The following is a 25,099-nucleotide window of genomic DNA, read 5'->3' as shown; positions in this document are numbered from 1 at the left end:
TTCCTAATTACTGATTCAGAAGTTAGATTCTACATCTTTAATTCGATGTTTTATCCACTTCAAAATCAGAGTTTGCTTTTTGTTGTGGAGGCGGCTTAAAAAATTAGATATCTTTTTCGCTGTAAGACCTCACAATCCATTAGTAGATGTCTTGCTGTTTCATCAGCTTGTTTACATAAACGACAGATTGGGTTTTTTGTGAACCTTCCTATTGTTTGAAGCTGTTTTCTGAAAGCACCATGTCCAGTAAGGAAGCAGATACGTCTTCTTAATGATTGTTTATTCAATATTAATAGAGTATCAGTGAGATTTTTACTAGGTTTTCTTATTATTAGCCTGTAGAGTTTAGTTCTGGGAATCTTCCTCCATCTTTTATAAGATTCATTTGAAACCCATTTTTCTACAGTGGATTTGGCTTTTACTGCACTTATTCCAAAGATGGGTTTTTGACCTATGAATGAGGTCTGAGCCCCTTACTTGGCCTGAGTGTCAGCTATCTCATTGCCTTTTATATCTTTATGACCAGGCACCCAATATAGTTCAACTGTATTGCGAGACAAGAGTGATTGTAGTGCTTGGTAACATTCCCATACCAATTTTGAATTGAATTGGTGGGAACTGAGTACTTTAAGTGCAGCTTGGCTATCAGAGTGATGAAAATTTGTCTATTCTCATATCCTCTTTCACAGCACAGGCTTGCATATAATTGAATAGCAAACACTTCTGTTTGAAAGACAGTGACAAATCGACCTAGTCTAATACTGCTGCTTGTCTTAGTTGATGCGTCAAAGATGCCTGCTCCTGATTTTCCTTTTAACCAGGATTCGTCAGAATAGAAATCTTTCTGGCTATTTGGTAAAGGTGTTCTCTCTTCATGGTCGGTTCTTGGTGTTAGATTGACCTTGAATGGATGTGTTAATGAGAGCTTGGTTGACATTAAGTCTGATCTCATTGTGAGCAAGGAGTAATCCTTCACTAGAATTTTGATGGTGGCATGTCCCTTTTTAGAACAATCCCGCCTCCATAATCCCATGGAGGAAATTCTATGGGCTGTAAGTCTTGCCTTTGCTAGTATGCCGAGGCCGAGAGGTGTTAGTCTCAGAAGAGCTTCTAGGACCTTCGTAGGTGTGGTTCTAAAAGCTCCACTTATTGAGAGGCATGCTAATCTTTGAAGACTCGCTAATCTCTCTTGTGTCTTAATTTGTAAGGTTTTTGATCACCATACTAGGGATCCATATGTGATCTGTGGTTTTACCACAGATTGATAGATCCATTTAAGCATGGTAGGCTTTAAGTTCCAACTTTTACCCACTAGCCTTTACAGGATATTAATGATCATCTTACCTTAGAGATGGTTTTTTTAATGTGGTGATTCCATGTCAGTCTGCTATCAAGGGTAACTCCTAGGTATTTTACACTGTCAGAAATCTCCAACATAGCATTAATTTCTTAACGTCATTAAGTTTCCTTTTCCTAATGAATGGGACAATGGTAGTTTTATTGGGATTTATCCCTAAACCTTCCTTTTTCTGCACCATTCATTTACAATCTTCAGAGCATTGTTTGTAACATCTGAGATTATGTTAGGAAATTTATCTTTTACTGATAGGACAATGTCGTCTGCATATCCTTGAGTATAGATTCCTTTGTCATTTAATATTGTTAAAAGAGAGTCTACTACGAGATTCCATAGGAGAGGGGATAGAATTTCCCCCTGTGGAGTTTCTCTCGTAATTTGGATCTCTAATGTTTCTCCATATTGATGAGCTTGAACTATTTTGCTATGGAGGGTGGCTTCTAACCATTTGTGTGTGGTTTGATCCAAGCCCCGCTGCTTAGTTGCTCTAATACTGGAGTGATAACTTGAGATATTAAATGTCCCTTGTATGTCATAGATTCCAAGGGCAATTTCCTGGTATTCAACTGATTTTTCAATCCTACTAACCAGTTTATGTAAAGCAGTATCGCATGGCCTTCCTATATGAAAGGCATGCTAATTTTCATGATTGGAATATCTTATTAGAATTCCATTTTGAATATGTCTTTCTACTAGTCTCTCCAAGGTTTTAAGAATGAAAGAGGCCGAAAGAATTTGGGACTCGTATAGTTCCCGTTTCCTGGTTTCAGATACTACTTTGCTTTTCCTCCAGGCCAAAGGTATATCCAAAGGCTATACTGGCCCTGAGGATTTCACAGAATAGATAGATTAACGAATCAGGTCCTTTCTGCAGTAAAGCTGGAAAGATTCCATCTTCAACAGGAGATTTAAATGGATAAAATTTATTTATGGCCCATTTAATTTTGAAGACATTGATGATTGATGTGGCCATTCTCCAATCCTCTTAAGGTGCGTACACACATAGCGAACGAACAACGAACGAACGACAAAGGAATGCATTCGCTGATTGCAATCGGAACGTGTGTACGTCGCAGCAAAGGCAAACCAAACGATCGGTTTGCCTTCGGAAGTGATCCGTCGCTTGTCGGTACATCAAAGGAAGTTGGTATTCGTTGTGGACGCGATTTGCCACCAGTTTGTAGTTTGCAGCAGAACGCGGCGCTTAGTTTAATTTCCCTATCAGGATGTCGAAGCTCGAGTGGACAGAAGACGCCGTTATTAATCTTACTAATGTATATAGGGAACAGGAAGCGTTATGGAATCCCAAGCATCCTTTTTACCATAATAAATTAAGAAAACATGATGCTTGGGAAGATGTTCAGTTGCAAGGTAGGCGAGTCAAATACGTGCAAAATTTGAAAATTATTTTTGTTCATTTATTCTCAGTGGATACATATTTGTTGTTTATTGTAGGCAGAAGAAGTCAAAAAGAAAATTGAATCCCTACTTACGTCATTCCGGAGGGAAAGGCAGAAGTCTACGAAAAGATCTGGAATGGGGAGTGACTAAGTATATGAGTCGACTTGGTTCGCATACAAATATATGTCCTTCCTTTTGGAGAAATTCACGCCCAGGAAAACAATTGACACATTTGTAAGTATTACCAGTAAACGTATTTATTTATTAATGAGTTTTTGTAAGATTTATTTGCTAATTCTCCAGAGACACTACACCAAAGAACACGTGGTTCTAGTTTGCAGTCACAAATAGGCTATACTTTCAACATAAAAAGAGTTGATCTTTACTTCTATTGTTTTAAGTGTTAAGCTTACTTATCATTAATTAAAACCACCTGTTTATCACTATATAAATCTCATAGAGCCAGTCAAGGAAAAGGAAATATACTTTTTCTTTTTTGGTGTAGCTTTTCTGGAGAATTTAGTTACAGTATATTAAAACCTATTTTAACTTGAAAGCAAAAAATCACACGTGAAAATGTTTCACATTGCTACATCTCTGTTATTTGATAACAGAGAGGATTATCATAAAAAATACCCCCTATAATAAATTTCTAAATTATAGACATCAGCTCAAAGAATTTTGAGTGACCACAAGGGTCCTGAATACAATAAACATGTACAATATAATGTGATGTGATACATTCAAATCGTTTCTTAATGCTTACAAACAATAATAAACAACACTGTAGGCCTAATCACTGTTATCACGCATGACGCGACTTAACATCATTTAGAATCAGCTGATAATATTGTGAATTTTATTAGTAACAACAGTGTAATTTATTCGTCACAACAATAATTCCTTTCTACAATTCACCTTAAACGCTCTCGTCAACAATTGGATCTTCACTCAACAAAGTATTCGTTATAGCACTCCACCGACGACAATGACAGTTTACTTGGATTATTACGCACAACAATGAACTGTTAATCTTAACTAATATTTACAAAGCACTATTTACAAATCAGAACTACCAGTTCTCAGTTCACAGTTCTTCTATCTCAGTCACTCGAGTTCACAGTATCTCGAACCACAGACCTTCAGAGACAGTTCACTGTACTCGAACTCGGGTCCCTCCAACTGCGGTCCACTGCACTCGAACTCAGGTCCCTCCAACTGCGGTCCACTGCACTCGAACTCAGGCCTTCGGATGCTGACGCAGATGCGGACGCACACTCGAGTCGAACTCTGGCTTACTCACTGACAGAATAACTGAAAACTCTGCTCTAGTTCGCTGGCGCTTCTTCTTTTATAGCAAAATCATAGTTGCGAGAACCTTCTACAGGTGTGTAGAGAATTATCTGGATATCTCCACTTCGACGCATTTTCTGGAAGGGTCGAGATGGTCCATTCCCCCTTACTCCGCATGCAGCAGTTGCGCGTGCACTCTCCCCTCGTCGCGTGGGCCTTTCCCTTTCCCCTCGTCGCGCCGTCCCTCATGCTTCATGAAGCCCGCGCGATATGCTCTCTCTCGCGGGACGCTGGTCGTGAGTTCGAATCTCACGTCGCTGTCACATTGCTCCCTCCTTAGGGCTGCTCGTCCCGGGCAGTCCCTTGGTAGGCTGCTAATCGGTCCAGATGCACCACCATCATCTTCCCTCGAGGTTGTCGCTGGATGCGGTACACCACGTCGTTGATCCGGGTCACCACGCGGTATGGTCCATCCCAGGCACGCTGCAGCTTTGGTGATTTCCCTTTGGTCCTGATAGGTCGATACAGCCACACCAGGTCGCCCTCCTGGAATCCTGCAGAGTTGGCTAATCTGTCGTAGCGCACCTTCATCCTGTCGCTGGCCATCTTGAGGTGCTCTCTGGCCAGTTGGTGAACTCCATTCAACTTCTCGGTGAGTTCTGCCACATAGTCAGTCGCTGGCTGGTCGGCGCTGGGTGGCGTGCCAAACAGCAGATCACAGGGCAGACGCAGCTCTCTCCCGAAGACCATGTTTGCCGGTGTCATCCCTGTTGTATCGTGGACCGAAGCTCTGTAGGCCAAGAGGAACAGTGGAACTCTGGCATCCCAGTCTCGCTGATGGTTGGACACCACCTTCCGCAGGTGCTCCTCCACGGTTTTGATGTATCGTTCCACCATGCCGTCGGACTGTGGGTGGAGGGGAGTGGTCCTGGTTTTATGCACCCCCAGACGCTCGAACAATTCTCCCATCAGGTTGGATTCGAAGTTGCGCCCCTGATCGCTATGCAATTCCCGGGGCACCCCGAATCGGCAGATGAAGTTGTCAAGCAGCGCGTCGGCCACCGTCGAAGCCTCTTGGTTGGGAATCGCGTAAACCTCTGGCCATTTTGTGAAGTAATCCATGGCGACTAGCAGGTAGCGGTTCCCGCGATCCGTGACCGGGAACGGTCCAGCAACATCAATGGCGATCCTCTCAAAAGGAGCTCCCACGTTGTACTGCTGCATGGCTCCCCTGCTGCGGGTCCTTGGTCCGCGACTGGCTGCACAGGTGTCGCATCTTCGGCACCATTGTTCCGTGTCGGTTCTCTGATGCAACCAATAGAACCTCTGCCTTAACTTGTCCAGCGTCCTGTTGGCTCCCAGGTGGCCTCCAGTCACTCCAGCATGAGTCTCCTCCAGCACTTCCTTCACCTTGCTCCTGGGCAGGACAAGTTGTTCTATGCGGGTCCTTCCATCGGCCGACTCCCAAATCCTCTTCAGGATACCGTCCTTGACAGTGAAGGATTCCCACTGGGCCCAGTAGCTCTTGTAAGTGATGCTACGGTTGGCGATATCGGCCCATACTGGTCTCTGGCCGGACTCCACATCACGCAGTAGCTGTCCAATGTTTGGGTCCTCCAGCTGCTCCCTCCTTATGGCGGCGTTATCCCATCCTGGGCTCGGATGGACGGCAATTGCTCGGACTTTGTGGGCGCCATCCCGCTCTTCCACTTTCAGGCAGTGTTTGCAGCCATCCGGGCACGGACGTCGTGATAAGGCATCAGCGTTGGAATGTTTCTTCCCTTGGCGGTGTTCGGAGGTGAAGTTGTACTCCTGCAGTCGTTGAACCCAACGGGCGGTCTGCCCCTCCAGATTCTTGAAGCCCAATAGCCAGGTGAGTGCAGAATGGTCTGTCCTCAGATGGAACTCCTGGCCATACAAATATTTGTGGAAATGCTTCAGGGCTTCCACAATGGCAAGAAGTTCTCTACGGGTCACGCAGTAGTTTCTCTCAGCCTTGGACAATGTTCGGCTGAAGTAGGCAATCACCCTCTCTTGCCCGTCCTGTTCCTGAGAGAGTACTCCGCCGATGCCTACGTTGCTAGCGTCCGTGTCGAGCGTGAACTTCCTTCCAGGGATGGGATATCCCAGTACAGGAGCAGTGCAGAGCGCCTCTTTCAGCGACTGGAAGGATGACTCCGCCTCGTCTGTCCACTGGAATTGTCGTTTCTCCTCGGTCAGCTTGGTTAGAGGCTTAGCGATGTTGGCGTACCCAGCTACGAACCTTCTGTAATAAGTGCAGAGGCCGAGAAAGCGGCGCAGCTCCTGCTTGTCCCTCGGTCTCGGCCATCCTCTGACGGCTTGTAGCTTCTCCGGGTCCGTGGCCACTCCGTTGGTCCCTACTACGTGTCCCAAGTAGTTGACCTTCTTCTGGAATAGATGGCATTTCTTCGGGTTCAACTTCAGTCTGGCTTGTCGCAGTCTCTCGAACACTTTCCTCAGGTTCAACAGCTGTTCGCCGAAAGTCTTGCCCACCACGATGACGTCATCAAGGTACAGCAAACAGGTGTCGTATGTCAGGCCTCTCATTACGGACTCCATTAGTCTCTGGAATGTAGCCGGGGCGTTGAAGAGGCCGAACGGCATAACGGTGAACTGCCATAGTCCCTGGCCTGTAGAGAATGCCGTTTTCTCCTTGTCCTCAGGATGTAGCGCCACCTGCCAGTATCCTGACTTGAGATCCAACGTCGAGAACCACTCTGCTCCGGCCAGGGTGTCCAAGGTGTCGTCAATTCGTGGGAGGGGAAAGCAGTCTTTCCTGGTGACGTCATTCAGTCTTCTGTAGTCCACGCAGAAACGCAGGTCCCCATTCTTCTTCTTCACCAGCACTACAGGTGATGACCAAGGGCTGTCGGATTCCTCGATGACCCCTCTTGCTTTCATGCTCTCCAGTTGGCTGTCAATCTCCCTCTGTTTAGCTAGAGGGACGCGTCGAGGAGGTTGTCTGATTGGGCGAGCATTTCCGGTGTCAATGCGGTGCTGAACTTTCTCCGTTCTCCCGTAGTCGTTTTCAGACAGACTGAACACGTCCTGAAACTCTGTCAGTAGATCGTGGACTTGTCTTCTTTCTCTTTTGCTTAAATTCGCCGGCAATTCTCGAGCCAGCTCTTTCAGTGATGGGTCTAGATCTGGACGTGGTCGGTGACACTCCTCGTTTTCTGCCAGCGACGTCACAGACACCACCGGCTCGACGTTACCTAGTACAGTTCCACTAGGCACCTCCTTGTCCCGATTGGTGACATTCAGGACCCTCACCGGTACCACCTTCTGATTCGGGAGTAGGGATCTGGCCACATAAACCCCATCTATCGGAGTTGTTTGCGAATCGAGGAGCAGGTTTCTCTTAGGTTGTCCGTCCAGTCTTGCCGTCACCACCATCTCGCAGCCTGCTGGGATTGTCACATGATCCTCCAAGGTGAGTCTGCTGGCCATGGGTTGGTCTTCGACGTCTCTCAGGAACACTTCATCCTGACCAAAACGCAGGATACGGCGCCGGACGTCCACCGTTGCATCGAAAATCCGCATGGCGTCGAGTCCCAGGATGACGTCTTCAGTGATGTTGGCGACGAACACCCACATCTCCAGTCTCCTCTTTCCCAATGTCAGATCCAGGAAAACCTCCTTTTGGATGGGCAGATTCTCGCCTGAGGCAGTACGTAGCTCATACCGGCGGAGCGGCGTCCTCCCAGGTAGTCCACGCACGACTTCCGGTCTGGCGATAGTGAGCGACGCCCCGGTGTCTACCAGTACTCTGCATGGGCGGCCTCTTATCCATCCGTCAGCAATCAGCCCATCGTCGCATCTTCTGTTAACCGTCTTCAAGATCAGCCGAGGGGATGGTGATGACGGCGCCGACGTGCCCCTCATCGCATCGGCCCCTTTTAGTTTTCCTGTTTGTGACCAGATCGGTCACAGTCCCTCCTCAGGTGTCCAGGCTCGCCGCAGGACCAGCAGGTGGGCACTCCTCGTCTTCGTCGCTCGGGTGATTTCGGTTGACGTTCCTCGACGTCGGCCGCCGCGACGCTCCTAATCCGGTGCGATGCCGAGACGTTCGCCGTCAACTTGGCTGCCTCCATCCTGAGGGCCGCCGCCAGAGCTGCATTGATGGTGCGATGTTCTGCCAAGAGTAGCTGTTGCTTTATTTCCGGGTCTCGAACTCCGCTGCCGAAGGTGTAGGCCGCCTCTCCAGCGATGAAATCATTAGGTAGGCCCCTGAGGGCCTTATGGGCCAGTTGTTCCACCGCCATCGCGAATTCTTGTAGGGACTCGCCTGACTGTTGGACCCTCGTTTTTAGTTGGGTCCTAAATGCTGCAGCAAGTTGATGGTCACCATAACGTCCCTCCAGGGCCGCCATTATCTCAGCGGCTGTCCCATCTTCTGGAACGCTGTGAAGAATCTCCGACGCCTGTCCTTGAAGCGCGGTCAGCAGCTGAGTAGTCTTCTTCGCTGGGGTCCACCCATTATGTGCTGCGGTGGCCTCGAACTGGCGACGGAATATCGCCCAAGACGTCGTACCGTCGAACTTCGGCGTCTTGACGTTGTGATGTCTGGCTGAAGGCGATGATTCCGCAGGGCCACTATATGGAGTCCTCAACTCTGTGGCCGCTTCTTGCATGGCACGTCGAACCTCCTCGGCAACTATCTGTTTATGTTCTCTAGCCTGGCGATCCACCAACGCGAGAATGTGCTTGTTTTCTTCAGCATGTCGGTCCATCACCTCACTCGTCTGCTCTTGACGACGCTCGAGATCGCGGATTTTTCCGTCGAAATGGTCTACATCCTGTCTCAACTCGGCTACTGTCTCGTTTATAGTTGTAAAATTCTGGTTTAATTTATCCAGATCGGCCTTAAGTTCGTCTTTCACAATGGCGACAATTCCATCTACGTGGGCCGAAACACTTTCGATTTGTGTAGTGACGTCATCTTTCACTCCGCTTATGTCGCCTTTCACTCCGCTTATGTCACTTTTCATCTCTGTTTTCACTTCGCTTATGTCACTTTTCATCTCCGTTTTCACTTCACTTATGTCGCCTTTCACATCACTTATGTCGTTCTTAACCTCACTGATGTGCTTGTTCATGTTATCTTTTACTTCACTAATGTGCATGTTCATTTCTGCTTTCATTTCTGCGATGGCTTGCAGGATCTGCTGTAGGTTCTCCATTGTCGATATTGTCCCGATTCTGACACCAGTGTGAATTTTATTAGTAACAACAGTGTAATTTATTCGTCACAACAATAATTCCTTTCTACAATTCACCTTAAACGCTCTCGTCAACAATTGGATCTTCACTCAACAAAGTATTCGTTATAGCACTCCACCGACGACAATGACAGTTTACTTGGATTATTACGCACAACAATGAACTGTTAATCTTAACTAATATTTACAAAGCACTATTTACAAATCAGAACTACCAGTTCTCAGTTCACAGTTCTTCTATCTCAGTCACTCGAGTTCACAGTATCTCGAACCACAGACCTTCAGAGACAGTTCACTGTACTCGAACTCGGGTCCCTCCAACTGCGGTCCACTGCACTCGAACTCAGGTCCCTCCAACTGCGGTCCACTGCACTCGAACTCAGGCCTTCGGATGCTGACGCAGATGCGGACGCACACTCGAGTCGAACTCTGGCTTGCTTGCTCTGGCTTACTCACTGACAGAATAACTGAAAACTCTGCTCTAGTTCGCTGGCGCTTCTTCTTTTATAGCAAAATCATAGTTGCGAGAACCTTCTACAGGTGTGTAGAGAATTATCTGGATATCTCCACTTCGACGCATTTTCTGGAAGGGTCGAGAAGGTCCATTCCCCCTTACTCCGCATGCAGCAGTTGCGCTTGCACTCTCCCCTCGTCGCGTGGGCCTTTCCCTTTCCCCTCGTCGCGCCGTCCCTCATGCTTCATGAAGCCCTCGCGATATGCTCTCTCTCGCGGGACGCTGGTCGTGAGTTCGAATCTCACATCGCTGTCACAATATTATAATCTTAATATTATTAATAGACTATAATGGAATTTATGTTGTCAGCAAACAGCTGGATACAAGAAGATTGATTAATATTATTAATGAAGCTTATGTATTGTATGAGTTGTGCAAAAAGTTTTTGAAACAGAAGTTAGTGAAGTAATAAAATTATTTATCCATGACCATAACGAAAAACATGCCTTTACTAAATACTTTTGCGTGTGTAAAGTAGGCTATTATTCAACATTACTTTATTTCACTAGTGAGATAAAGACTTTACCTCACAGTTTGAACTTTATCTCACAGTTCATTAGTATTTTCCTAGTAGGCCTACCCGGGTACACACGTAGACCCTACTCATTTCTTTCCATTGAACTATTACTCAAGAAGTTAATATATTAGTTACTAGATGTCACTACCTCTACTTCTTTATTACCATTTCTTAAATATACATACACTCAATCTCCTTCTCTTTTCTCTATCTGCTACGTCGTAATTTGTACATTACATCCATATCTAATATGCATCTTTTTAAAATTTTGTAATAATTTACCTTTTGGGATGCAAGGAGACTTGAACCTGCGAAGTTGGGTTTATAGGATTTTAAAACTTTTAAAACAACACGCGTTAGCCAACTGAGCTAAACAGACACGATGATTAATTAAGTTTTAATATTCCTCTTAAGTTTACAGAAGTAAAATGTGAAATTATTTTAATCACATTAGTTCCGTGAACACTTCTAAATAATCCTTGAAACTTCAAAAAGACGAAAATACACGTTTAAAGTGAAAAAATATATATTAAAATTATATAATTAATTATAATTTGTTATTTATCCAACGCCTTAGATACCATTCTTTACTAATCATGGCCTCCTACATCATGACCTACCTAGTAATGTATTGATTCTAAAATCCATGCCACGGTATGTGATTACATGAGGACTTATTTTCAACATATTTTCTTTTATAAAACATAATTTTTCGTTATGGTCATGGATAAAATTACGTATGGTACTTGTGAGCGTGATCTTTATTGCACTCGTGTAATTTAAGCACTCGGCTAACGCCTCGTGCTTAAATCTTTCCACTCGTGCAATAAAGATGCACTTACCTCACAAGTACCATAAATAACTATTTTATAGGTGTAATAATATTAGGATCTTACTTCTCGAGTGTTATATCAGCAACATTGGGAGGCTGCAACAGTAGAGATAAGGATCAACGATTTTTTTTATGTTGAAGTATATTTGTGACTGCAAACCAAAACTACGTGTTTGTAGGGCCTATACATCTCACAGAAACCAATGAAGCAAAAGAAAGTTATGTCTTCTTTGGTGTAGTTTTTCTGAAGAATTACCGTATCGTATTTGGGAAAATTTTAGAACACGGATTGCACCTACCAAATTATGTCTTAAAATACTAAAAAGAGCAGATTTGTCTGCGTTTGTCGAATGTGCATCATTATATTTACGAAAAGGCACTTTTTAGTGCCAATAATTTATTTTGTGTGCACAAGGTTGGAATTTTGAAGTAAGAGGGAAAGGGTGCAATCCATGTTCTGGAGTTTATCTGAGGTGGGGGAGGTGGGATATGATGATAGAGCTTGGATTAATCTTGCACAGGATAGGGACCAATGGCAGGCTTATGTGAGGGCGACAATGAACCTCCAGGTTCCTTAAAAGCCATTAATAAGTAAATAATCTTCTCCTGAACAAAGGTTGCCTATAAAGAATACTATACATACCAGTACATAAGTTAGTTACAATATTAAGAATTTGGGTATAAATGCAAAAATTATTTTGCAAAATTCAAAGAAACAACGTTGTTATACAAAGGATGGAACCAGACAATCAATCATTTCTGTTGTTTGACACAGTACATCTATTATAATGTGATGAGACATTCCATTTTGAATGCGACAGTCCTATTTTAGACATTCCGTCCCAATGTCTCCACCATTTTTGTTGGGATGCCTATTAGTCACATTTTATTGGAAAATGTAAATGTCCCATTTTGAGCTTCAGAAATTCTGATCACATTATCCAATAAAATGTTGACCATTAGTGTAAGGAAAATAAAAGTGACTGAAGTCAATTTCAAACAAATCACTAGTTTGGATACTTTTATCTATAGGTTTCTAATAGGCATAAGCTAGATTTCATGCACGTATTTTCTGAATGGAATTTATTAGTACATACTGCTTGTGAACAAAATGAAGCCAATAATTTAGCAACAAAGGATGCCAACAAAGAAAACAGAGGTGGATGAGACAGTGAACTTACAGATAAACAGATTGCCTAAAACCATTTTATTTTTGTTCAGGAGGAAAAACACGTATTGCTGCCAAAATCTACAGCAATTTGAAGCTGTTGGTTTCAGGACAGTGCTTCATTCCTTGCAGTGGAATGTTCCAACATGTTACCAATTATTCTCCCAAGCACATATGTTTCAAAATTTTATCTAAATCTCTCATTGTTTCATATGTTTATGTATAATTATAATATATTCTTCGCCTAAAATTACTTGGAAGACAAACATGCACTCCCTCTTGACACTATTTCAGTCGAAATGTTGTTTCCACAGTTTTGTCCTCAAAATCAACCCTACACTGTATGTATTTTTCACCAAAATGGAATTTAGTTAAAGATACACTCAATGAAATAATTCTAATGAGTGATTTCTATTGCTTGTGCTGTTTTGTGAAACATTTTACTGATATTATTAGATTGGTTACTGATATTACGAGAATTTTGGCAATAATTCTGATTTATTAATTTTATGAAGCAGGCCCCTGAGGATGCAATACTAGGGAAACTGACCATTTCCCAAGTAATTCTTCCTGGACTTCTTGCATGTTACCGGTATGTTGGTAATTGGTAACAAGTGGGAGTAGGCTGCAGCTGTGCAATAGTATATATAGGAAAATATCAAGCTACTTTTATGTTCAAAGCAGGGCTTGAGGTGGGGCAAGGTGTGACAGGATGGCATCTCTGTTCCTTTTGAAATGGCTTAAAACCATCCTGTTACTTCTTAGCATTTCTTAGTATGTAATGCATATGTGACTCTATTTTAATGCATGCTACATAAACTACTGTAATATGTTTGTAGGTCTAAACTGTACATCACACAGCATATTTTCATAACTTATGTCTATGAATAAAAAGGGAGAAACCATCCCGGTTCTTTTGTTCATTCCACCTCAAGCACTGGTTCAAAGTATTTGTGGCTACAAACTAAAACCACGTGTTTATCACTATATATATCTTACAGAAACCAATGAAGCAAAAGAAAATTGTGTCTGATTTGATGTAGCTTTAATGACAAAATACCTACCGGTACGTAAAGATTAATTTTTGGTCTTACAGAATGTATCTGTTATGGTAACTGTTATACCATTTATTTCATTATTGGAATAGGCATACACAATATAAATACAAATAGAAATGTAATACATTTGCAAATATGTTGAATACAGAAGGTAATTCAATAAATAATAACAATAATAATACCAAAAAAACTTATTTCAGTAAAAGGAACTTGAAAAAAAACACATACTAAAAATAACATAGTGACATAAATTGCAATACAACAAACTCTATTACGTGGCTAACGAGAAAGATGGGCTTCGGCACAAATCAAGTCACATGGTTATCATGGTCTAGTCATGGCCACCGTGACAATCGCCTAATAAAAGTACATGTTCAAAGTTTTAAAAAACAAAGGAATTGCTATATTAAACTCATGTTAAACGTACATTTATATATAAACTTGTTCAATGTTGGCCTTGTTACAACTAAGAATGTGATGTCGCGCTGTAGCCTGTCTTTCTCATTAACCACATATCTATTACTACTATAAACAAGATACACAGATAGTTTTACCTACGTTATATAATTCTCAATGTGGGTTATTTGGAAATTGAATGCACTGTATATGGGAAATCAGGCAAATATGGGCACTTTTAAGGGGTTAGGTACAGCTTACAGCAGTAAAATTTTGAAAAAATTCAACATTTTTTTTCTTCCATTACTGAATCTTGTACAATAATGAAAATTAGTATGTGTAAAACACTGTCCTTCTGCTATGTGAAAAACATATTTTTACGATTTAAAAAAAAAAACATTATTTATTTATTTTCAAAAATTCAGTTCACTGTGCAGTGATGAAGCATTTCCCACATAACTCAAAAACTATCCAACATTGTCATGAAATTTTTTGTGTGTATTTATGCATGTTGTATCTACAATATGATGCAAGATCATTTCTTTATCTTTGATAGATTGTCTGATAAAAAAAATCATTAAAAAATGGTCAAATATCAGTATTTCCTTCTAACAAAAAATGTAGTTGAAAGAGCATGATATTGTAAACATGAGTTTCAGCAATAAAATAAAAGAGAGAGAACATGAAAAAGTTATCAAGTGTATGAGTTATGAGGGAAATGCTTCATCACTGCACAGTGAACTACCACCATTACGAATTTTGAAAAAAAATATATATAATAATTTTTTTTAAATCTTAAATTTTTTTTTTTTTCATGTAGCAGAAGGACAGTGTTGTACACATACCAATTTTCATTATTGTACAAGATACAGTAATGGAGGAAAAAAATGTTGAATATTTCCAAAAATTTTACTGCTGTAAGCTGTACCTAACCCCTTAAGGTAATGCCCATGTCATCTAATTCTTCGTGAGTTAACAAAGCATCAAACAGTATATTTGTATAACAAACACTTTGACATTCTCTTAGGAATACTTTCGCTGCCATGGTACTTCTCCCAATTCTGTCGTGAAATAAGTAGCATACTCATCTCTGATCGACTGACTACTTACTGCCGACTTCCTTGGGACCCTCCTAAAGGGCAGGAATGATGTAAGTGCAGTATCATTCCTCCAGTTTCCTTCAGTAACATTTCCTGCAACTTCAGCATCCAATGCTCCATTAGGAGTGTAGAGATTCCTAGAAGAATCACTTCTACGCATAAAATTATGCAAATACAAGCAACACCGTACTACAGTGCATGCTTTTTCTGGCTGAAGTAACATTGGCTTGCGAAGAACCCTAAATACAGCAGAAAGAATTCCAAATGCATTCTCCACTACACGACGTGCTCTTGATAACCTGTAATTAAATATTCGCTCTTTGCTGCCATTTTCTTGTACACCTGGGAAAGGCTTCAACAAATTGTTCTGTAGAGGGAATGCATCATCTCCTATGAATACATATGGGACTTTCTCCATTCTGCCTGGGAGAAAGTCATCAGATGGAATTCCAAGTTCATTGTTCTGCAGTTTCCTGTAGAATGAAGTATTCCTTAAGACCCCACTGTCTGAAATTCTTCCTTGGCATCCAACATCAGCATAAATAAAGGAATAGTTAGCATCCACAATTCCCAACAAAACTATACTAAATGTCCCTTTATAGTTGAAAAACTCGGTGCCATAAAGACATGACTTTTTTTAAATTCTAACTACTATTATTTTTATACAGCTTGATTACACAACTTTTAACACTATATCACTTCGGAATATATAGTTTATATTGCTTTCACGTGTTCAAATACTAAGTTACGATAACCCACAGGCTGAAACTAGTCAACAAGTTACCCTAACCTAGTATTTAACAAAAAAAAGCAATATAAACTATATATTCCGAAATTATTTTTATGTTTAGGAGTTATTAAAGGCATTTCTAAGGGGAAAAAATTGTAGTTGCGTTTTTAAATTTGGGAACTCGTAATGATATATAATAATTTTTTCTTAGGAGGTTTTAGGTCACGAGAACGAGGATGAAGGCCAGAATAACAATGTGCCTGATGAAACGTCGCGAGATTTTTTTGATGACCTGGATTCAGCCTCAACTCAAGTGCCTTGTACTACATCTGAGGGATTGACATCATTCTCAACTCCAGTGTGTTCCACTGCAAGTCCTCTTACATCTGGGGGGTTGAGGAAAAGGAAATCGAAAGAGGACACAAGAATATCAGAGGCCTATGCCATTTTACAAGCAACGGTAGCTAAGCAACAAGCTAAAGATACGAGCACCATCTTTGGAGACTTTGTTGCCACAAAACATCGCTCATACAGCGAAAGAACGCGATGCATTGTGGAACACATGATTGGTAACATTCTGTTCCAAGCAGATATGGGACAGTTTGAGCTAAGTACACAGGAACAAGTTAGCTCCAACGCCCATATTCTGCCGGAATACATTGACAACCCTGTAGAAACTGAATCTGGGAATGTAATTTATGTAATAAAATCTCAGGAATGATTAAGGCTAAAATTAGTAAAATCAGAGAAAATGAGATAGGCCTATGTTTCCCAGATAATTTACATTATGTATTTATTTAATCATTATTTTTTTATATTATTGTTAATGTGTAGATTGATATTACATAACTGGCCACGCGATTATTTGAAAGATGATATTATTTTATTGTACATTTTGTATCATAATGTCAGTTCTGTGATTCATGATTAACCTTCCTTAACAACATGAAAAATCCTACATTCTTTTATTTCAGTCCTATACTAAGTTTATATGACATAACTCTTTCAATATTAAGTCAATTGGTTGTATCTGTTGAGAAAGAAATAACGAAATAAGAACTGTAATAAATCCACAAAAAGGACTGGTGTCACAGAATCGACAAAAGACAGACAGTTTTATTGCTTGTAGTAAGTGTCACAGAACTGATATTATCCATTAGGGACTGATGTAAATAATATTTGGAGCATTAAAGAAACAATTCAATGATTATCTTTTGCAATAAAATAATAAATGGCAGGGGCATGCTACAATTTTATCCTGTTAAAATATATTTCGTTCCACTTTTTAATTGCTAAATAACAATAAAAATGCTTTTGAAGATGTGGTCAGAGACACGTCACAGAACAGACATCTTCACACTCAGAGTTGCTGCTCAGGCATAATAATGGTTAGTTACAATTGTCCAAATTCATTTACAACATGGTTTTAATATTGTAATGTTTTGTAATGTATATCTTTCTTTGAAATATAACAGATGTGTTGATTTGTGTAATTAATATTCATCTTTCCTTTGTTCTTACTTACATGTTTCCCTTTTTGGCTTATTCAATTGAAGAGTAGAGGAGAAAAACCTTGATACGTCACGTTTTACTATTTTTACAGGAAAGCAAATTAAAAGTTTCAAGGCACATTAGGCCTGCAGTCTACTTTCTTTGGGTTATCATTCTTCCAATGTCTTTGGCTAATGAGGTTGTTATTCTGTGCAATTAAACTACTATAATCTACACTACCTGAGCTATTACATGGACTTCTCTCGTTTTTCCCTGTGCTCTTCAATTGCTTTAAACAATTCACTCAGTTTAAAGCAGGGGTCGTCAGCACAGAGCACGCTGGGGCTAGCCTCTCTTACCTGCAGAAAACACAGTGCACTATAGTGCTCTCGTAGCTGCTAGCGGGTATGCTATCTCTCCCTGTTGCACAATGGTGCACACAGGACGGCACCGCATACCCATTGGACATTTCAGCGAGTGCTGACGACCACTGGTTTAAAGGATCCTCTACAATTTAGATGCATTACTTCTCTTGCAAAAATCATTATCATTCAATCGGCAGTTTTGTAAACACAAATTTGAAAAATAATGCGAAGTTATAAAATAAAACACGCGATTGCATAAGCAACATTTTCATTATTATTACTTATACCGTCTTGGGTTAAATTTCAGAACACGGATACCTTCCTTTCCCTCTTACTCCAAAGTTCAAACCTTATGCACAGAAAATAAATTATTGGCACTGAAAAGTGCCTTTTCGTAAGCATGATGCGCATTCGACAAACACAGACAATTCTCTCTTTTTAGTATTTTAAGATAATTGTTGTCAGTGAGGTATCCGTATATTGAAACTTTCCCCTGTCTTGCAGTCTTACCTTAATAAAATCTTCCAGTTCCTCAATTATAGTTGTGCATACTTCCGGAACGATCCTGGTAATCAGCTGTTTAGACACTTTGAACAAATACATTAAGCTTGTGTATGAATCTCCTGTAGCGAGATATCTAAGTGTCAATGCCAGCCTTTCCTGTATTGGTATTGCTTCTCGCCAGCTTGTATCTTTCTTCGAAATTTTCGGCCCTATTTTGCATAGTAATATTTCGAAGTCAGTTGCTGAAATCCGACAGAAGTTGTGAAACTGTCCCGATTCTATTCCACGCAAATCATGAAGCAAGTCAGTGCCTCTATATTGTTTGCGACTTTCGTAGAGTGGCGTCTGCCACCATCGCCTTTTCTTTTTTAACTTTCTTTTCGTTAAACTGCCTATAACAACAACGGCTGCACTTGCTATGATTATATCTTCGTCCGCCATTATTCCGGATAATCAACGAACGTGAATGTTTTCTGATCATTTGCTGATGATTTGTACGTTGCTCCAAACTGCGAACGAACAACGAAGTTTCGCTTCATCATTCGTTCGTTGTTCGTTCGCTATGTGTGTACGCACCTTTAGGAGACTTTTAAATTATGGCTGTTCCAAAGATAGCCAAAGCCCCCATGATCACTATCAGTGAATTCACATTCTGGGAAATATGTATTTATAAGAAGTTTTAATTTGTCTTTCCTCGAGGTTGTATGTTCCCCATTAGCTCCTTTAAGAGTGCCAACAGGAGAGACAGGATCCTGGGCAATCACTTTATGAAGTTTAGAAGCTGTCTTTGTTGAGTCAACTTCTTGATAAAATTTTGTTCAGGAAGCTCATTTAGCTTTCCTTATTAGTTTGTTGTAATTGGTTAGATTTCTATAATATTCTTCCCAAGCACCATTAATTTTGGACTGATTGAACAGACACCTAATTCTCAATTTATTCTGTTCTAGTTCTGGTTCCACCATACAGCACCTTTTTATTTAGGTCCTGTTTGGATAGGACAGTTCGATAACAATCAACAATTGCTTTTTGTAAATTCGAGGCAGCTGTTTCGATGTCAGCAAGATGATTGACTCTCCTTCTCAAAGAAGTCAGTCTAAATGATAACTCCTTCTCATAGGATTGCCAATTTGTTCTTTTTGGGTTTCTATATTCCTATGATGGAGCCTCAGATACATGCCACTTACAGATCATAGTCTCTAGATGCACTGTTGAGACTGTAATATTGATGACTTCTGCTCTATTTTTATTTCTAAAAGTGGGTCGGTCACCGATATTTAAAATAACTAAATCTTTGGAGACCAAGTAATTTAATAAGGACTCACCTCTCTGGTTAATGTTGGTGAAACCCCAGTTTACATGATGGGTGTTAGAGTCCATGCTATTTAGCAGCTGCCTTCGTCTCATCATGGAGTATTCCACTAAGGTATGTAGTTCATTGGCGGGTGAAAGATCCTTTATGTCATAGGGGAGATAGCAGGAACTGATAACCACGTTCTTCATGTCCCCAGACTTCAAGGTAAATTCTGCTGTTATGTCTCTGTAACAAAGATTCATTAGAGGCAGGCATTGAACTTCCTTCCTTGTTAGAATACAAATTCTGGGATTTTGAACAGATTTGTTGTAAATCAGCTTACCTTTGACATTTCCTAGCTCAAGAATCTGCCCCTATCGAATCCAGCTTTTTTGATTAGGGCTATGGTGATGTTATCCCATAGGAATTTATGACAGATGACAGCAGTTGCTGCCTTACTGTGTTGCAGATTTATTTGGAGAATTTTTATCCTCTCCATCCTTCTTACATTCTTCTTTTTTAAGACTACCTAAGAAGACTCTCATGTTGGAGGCTCTTATGCTTCAAGTGAGGAGTCGTCAATTAGGGCCACAATTATTTGTCCTGAGGGATTACATAGTTTTATTGGAGCTAGTTTATAGTCTTAGTAGCGCACCGTAATTTTAAATATGTGTTGTGTTTAACCCATGTTTTGTGTGAATCAATTTTCATTATACCAAGATAGTCGATAGTGAAAGCGTGTCTAGATCGAAGCGAAGAAAGAAAATAAGATATTGAAGGTGAAAAGGTAAGAAGAGGAAAACGGATAACATCAGAAACTCGCGGCTCAGATAGTGTTTACTAGTGTACGTTGGTGTGACGGATAGAAAAATAGAAAAGTGAAATAGGGAGAATAAACAAAACGCGCACCAATTCCCCAGGTCCGCGCCATCTTGAAAATAAGCAGCATACGCGAGTAACTGCAGACTCATCAAACGCAAAGCAACTGCTCCCACAGCTAAACAACAGCGAAGTGAACGAAGCTAAACACAGGATGAATAACAGCAACATGACGGATAAATGCGCGAAGTGCGAGATGACAATAAGCAAGGAAGCGGTAGGCTGCGATGGCTGCCCTCTATGGTTCCACAGCACCTGCACCCCTTTAGGGGTCACGGAGGCGAAAGCATTGAACTCAAAGAAGGGAAACCTACTATGGATGTGCGATACATGTAGATATAGGCTACAAACGTATGGATTGAATAAAACTTCTACGGAAGCAGACGATCTAATCACTGATAGCAAGAAGAGCTACGAAGAACTAAAACAAAAAATGGACGAGGTCAGCGAGACCCTGATGCAAAAAATGTCCCTACTGCTAGAAACCCAATTACATCAAACAGAAATCCTGACATCGATAATAGAAAAACCAGAAACAAATTCAGCGGGCAGGGAACAAGCGGGAAGTGATGTAGAGAGAAACAAACAACCACGCCCCTCAGTCATCAAGGAACAACGTCAATATCAACACGATAAGCAAGACACAGAAACAAACAACGATCGACCAGAAACAAATGAACAAAGCCTCTACATCGAAGGAAGTAGAAGACAATACGCAGATGCGGTAAACATAGCCCCACGAAACAAAAGGCAGAACACTACAACTATTGGCACAATGGACCCATCGAACACAGATTTGCAAGCAGGAGAGAGACGGGCCTGGCTCTACGTAGGAAAACTTCACCCGAACACCACAACGGAGAAGATAAAAAACCACCTGCAGAAACAAGGAATCGAAACAGGAATCGAATGCGACGAACTAACTACAAAGGGTACCCTGAAGGCCTTTAGAATAGCCGTTCCTTTCGAGAGAAGATCTCAAGTAACCACTCCAGAATTCTGGCCGCAAGGTGTCTTGGTCAGACAATACCGATTTCGGAATGGGAGAACGGAAGGAGCGATATTGGAATAACAAGACACACAGCATAGACAATACAACAAGCACACACAGGACCAAGATCAGGACTCTACTATGGAATATTGAAGGACTAAGAAACGCAACAAATATATTACCAGACAACTTCTTCCAGACGTACTACATCGTATGCCTCACAGAAACCATGCTGACAAAGGACTGGACGACAAATGATCTATATACCATACACTCTCTTGCCACACAAGGACACGCTGGAAGGCCGAAAGGCGGCATCACTTGCCTGTTGAAACCCAGGCTGTCACCATTTCAAGTCATACATAAAACAGAGAATATCCTAGCAATCCAGACATCCCTATGCTCGATAGTTTGTGCATATTTTCAACCAGAGTGGAAACCATATGACATCATAGAAGAAATCAACTTAGCACTTACACAAGTAGACAAGAACGAACCACTAATTCTAGCAGGAGACTTTAATAGCAGAATAGACATTATCAGCGAAAAGACGTCCATAATAATTAATCACCTCGAAGCGGAAGGGATCTCCCTACTAAGTAAAGGAAGCGAAAAACCTACATTGGACCAAATGGATGCAGCACCATTGATCTTTACTTCAGTAACATGAAAAGAATAGAAAGAATGTCCACAGAAGTACTTAGCAACGTAGTCATCCGAAAACAGATGCCAGTGGAATCGACTCTCACGATGGAAACCAGATCTCAAAAGAAGTCTCTTAGACAACCAAGAGTATCCAGAAAGTTAGACTCACAGAAGTTGAAGGACAACATTCCAATGGTACCAACGATACTACAGATGATCAAGCAGGATAACATCAATGCAGCACTGCGAATAATAGAAGACAATTCGGAGCGCCACAGTAATTCAAGCCCCTCTTCAGAAAAGGGCAAAGCCTTGGTTTGACCACATCTGCCATGCAAAAAGAAGGGACGCCCTCGAAGCCTTGCACAAAACCAAGAAAGCCCCAACGAAAGATAACCTGACCAACTACTCCCAAAAGAGGAAGACATACAAGATAGCAGTCAAGGAAGCCAAAGATCGCTACAATCAACGAACAGAAGAAAATCTGATAGAACAGGCAGAAAAAGAGCCCTTCAGCATTCTCAAACATAAACAGCCAAAGTTTCCACGACATCTGCCAATAGAGACCTGGGAGACACACTTTACAGAGGTTCTACAATCTGCAGAGACTAGACAACAGGCATATAACATTAACGATGCCCCAGGAGACATAGAACTCTTCACTACAGAGGAAGTACAGGCAGTAGTGCGGGAAGGAAAAGAAAGGAAAGCAGGAGGACCGGACCAAATATATTATGAACATATAAACGACAGCTGGACGGTACTAAAATATCCATTAACAGAACTCTTCAACAGATGCTTAATAGAAGGGCGCATACCAGATAAGTGGAGAGAATCTACTCTGAAAGTGCTCTATAAAGGGAAAGGAGACGCAAACAATCCCAACTCTTACCGAGGAATCGCACTAGAAAGCACCCTGTTAAAGACTCTAACAAAACTTTTAACAAACCGCCTTCAAGAACTAGTGGAACACAGCATCCCAGAAGAGCAGTTTGGGTTTAGAGCTGGAAGGTCTACCATTCAAGCTGTCAAATGCCTCATGGAGGACATTGAAGAAGCCATCGAATCAAAAAGAGGAAAACTATATGCAGTATTTATAGACTTCACAAGAGCATTTGACTCGGTAAACAGAAGCATACTTCTGGACAAGCTGGAGAACACTACCGGGAATCACCACGTAGTGAACATAATAAGGGACATACTAGCTGAAAACTATGTAAGAGTGTGCGACAACATCACCACATCAAGACCCATATTACAAACTGTAGGAGTCCTGCAAGGAGACCCCATCAGCCCACTACTATTCAACGTAGCAACACACGACATTATCCAGGCCATCTCTACTGACCAAGTGAAGACCTACTTATATGCGGATGACATCGCAATAGTATCACAACACCTAAACAAACTGCAGGAAGCCTTCAATCGCCTAATAGAATGGTCTAAGAACAACAACCTGACTATAAACAAGAATAAGACTGTTGCGATGGTATTCCGAAGAGGAGGTAGACTGGCAACCCACGAAGACATTATATGCGACGATACAAAATTAGCCACTGTCAACAAGTTCAAATATCTGGGAGTGACCTTGCAAACTCGCGGAATGGTATTCGGAGCACACATCAGAGAGAGAGCTTCTGCGGCAATAACAGCAATGAGTGATATTAGGAACATAAGCCAACTCTCACTCACAACAGCAATTACTCTATTCAAGCTCAAAATAACGCCAATAGCAACATATGGCTTGGAACTCATCTGGGATCACCTTAAAAAGAAAGACCTGAGGGAACTAGAGAGAGTAAAAGCAGTGTTTCTGAAAAGAGTTATGAGTATATCAAAGTACACACTATCACGCTTGGCATACGAATTGGCAAGAGAGCCCTTCTACATCGAAGATCTACGATATGAGAAGATGTTGCCATCTACTGCAGGCTATGACGAACTACTCCACGAGTTGAAGGAGAAGAAACAAGAAATTTGGAGTGACTTCTACACCACGGACGCAATGACTTCCATAGAATGGACAAAAAGTAGTTATGATCTTAGGCATTCGGTAACCCGTTTCGCAGTGCACGGTTTCCATTATAAAGCATGTTCAGCAAAGAGGTATCACGAACCAAACTCAGACTGCGTATGTGATTGGTGCGGTAAACCGTGTGGTAGATATCACGTTCTACAGTGCAGCAACAGAAACATATCATTGACCGCGCTGAGCACAGAGTTATGAACACACTCCTGCACATTGTGCGATTTTCTTATTATTATTATTGGAGCTGATGACTCTCCAACCTTCTATGTTCAAGGCCTTGTTTTGTTTGCCGACTACTTCAAGGATTTTGGTGGGCTCATCCTTTGAGTATACCGTAGGTGTTTTGAAAAGCACCTTGGTCACTCTTAGGATCTCCCTCCTCTCTCCTGTTCGTAATTCGGCTCCTTCCCAAGGCTTCAGATTGGGTGTGATTTCTTCTACCCACTTTCCTGATGGAGTTGTTTGCTTATACCAGAATATATGTACCAGCCTCCAGCTATGAGGTTACAAATTGTGGAAATTCACCATTATCAAGCATATTAAAGTTTCTTGTCATGGCTGTTTCGATTTGTTCCATCTGTTCGGATGACAGTCTACTATCAGGAAAATCCTTCAGAACAAGTGCATTTTCACAGACTCTAGTACTTCTTTGTAAGGCCCAGTAGAAGGAGCGACTTTTGTCCTGCCTTCTTCTTTGCTCTTTTAATTTCAGCTCTCTGAAGGGGAGGGGTGCTACATCCGAGCGGCTATGTTTTGTGCCACTTGATTTTGTTGTCCCCACCACCATTCCAGAATTTGTTTTTTTCTCTTCTTCCTCCATTTTGATCCCATGGGATTCCTTTGGATTGAGTTTTTCTTTCAGCACAGCTTTATGCTGAGCTATGGTCATTTTCTTCATTTGAAGTTTCTGAAGCTTTCCAGTAGCTTCTTCAAGGTCGTCCGGATTCGATTCTTGGATCTCTTCCATCAACATCTTCTCCTCTTCAGAAAGAGTATTTCTTGAATTGTAGTGTCAACAGATGTTACTGCTAAACTTGTTGCCATAACACGTGAGGCAGTAGCTGTGACCTCAGATAGGGTCTCGGAGACTTTTAAGGAAATCTTATTTGACATACTTAAGCCAGTAGCCATCCTTCATGTAGCAAAGAGTAGACAAGGAAGTGGCTGGGCATGCCCTGGGTTAAACCCTGCCCGAGTTTCCTCAGTCCAACACTTTCCAATATTTCACCCGGGCCAGGGAGTCAGATGTTGCTTGACCCACTATACCGACATTTCAGGAGCTCACTCATAGCAAT

The 25,099-nt window shown here is 41.5% G+C and overlaps 1 protein-coding gene across 1 annotated transcript in view; it reads left to right on the top strand.

Annotated features, from left to right (window-relative positions):
• Positions 1-25,099, top strand: part of LOC138693205 (uncharacterized) — a 79,600-nt gene that overhangs the window by 7,617 nt on the left and 46,884 nt on the right. The gene's annotated exons all lie outside the window — the stretch shown is intronic.

This window comes from Periplaneta americana, chromosome 17, assembly GCF_040183065.1.
Source record: "Periplaneta americana isolate PAMFEO1 chromosome 17, P.americana_PAMFEO1_priV1, whole genome shotgun sequence".
Lineage (NCBI taxonomy): Eukaryota > Metazoa > Arthropoda > Insecta > Blattodea > Blattidae > Periplaneta > Periplaneta americana.
The sequence above is the reverse complement of the archived record's forward strand: the minus strand, read 5'-3'. Positions and strand labels throughout refer to the sequence as shown.